The sequence below is a fragment of the Myotis brandtii genome, unplaced genomic scaffold, assembly GCF_000412655.1.
Source record: "Myotis brandtii unplaced genomic scaffold, ASM41265v1 scaffold1583, whole genome shotgun sequence".
In the NCBI taxonomy this organism is placed as follows: domain Eukaryota; kingdom Metazoa; phylum Chordata; class Mammalia; order Chiroptera; family Vespertilionidae; genus Myotis; species Myotis brandtii.
The window spans coordinates 193,388-194,319 of NW_005355769.1; positions in this window are offsets into that span (position 1 = coordinate 193,388).

The following is a 932-nucleotide window of genomic DNA, read 5'->3' on the forward strand; positions in this document are numbered from 1 at the left end:
ATTGATTTTTTACAGAGAGGAAGGGAGAGAGATAGTCAGAAACATCGATGAGAGAGAAACATCGGTCAGCCGCCTCCTGCACATCTCCCACTGGGGATGTGCCCGCAACCCAGGTACATGCCCTTGACCAGAATCGAACCCGGGACCCCTCAGTCCGCAGGCCGACGCTCTATCCACTGAGCCAAATCGGTTTCGGCCCGGTGCTGTAATTTAGTCTGAGCTTAAAGGCCTGAAAATTGAGGTTCTAATGGTGTAAATCCTGAGTCTGAAAGCCCAAAAACTAAGAGCACCAATGTCTGAGGACAGGAAAAGACGGAAATCTCAGCTCTCTGGCCATCCCCTTAGCTAACTACTCAAGTTGACACAAAATTAACTGTCTTGTGCATATATTCCAAATACTTTAAAAAATGTATCATCTCTTTAGCAAAATAATTCTATGGAATGCCTCTTTGTACCTATAATGTCAAATATTTTATAAACAATATTTACTTATGTTCTTATCAAATACTAGAGGCCCGGTACATGAAATTCGTGCATGGGGGGGCAGGAGGGAGGAGAGGTCCCTCAGCCCGACCTGTACTCTCTCCAATCTGGGAGCCCTCAGGGGATGTCCTACTCACGGCTTAGGCCTGCTCCCCGTGATTCTCTGCTCTCTGCAGACCTGCCTGCTCTATGCCACCACAGGCCCTGGTGTCTTCTCTCTGCAGGGGCCTGCTTGCTCCTTGGCACCACAGTGAGAGGCAAGCTGGGCCCGGCTGTGTGCTCGCCGGAGGGACTGCTTGCCCCTCACTGCTGCAAAGAGGGGCAAGCAGCGCCCTGCTGTGTGCTCACCGTGGGGGGCTGGGGTGCTGCTTGCCCCTCTGTGCTGTGTCGAGGAACAAGCAGTGCCCTGTTATGTGCTCATCATGGGGGGCTGGGGTGCTGCTTGCCCC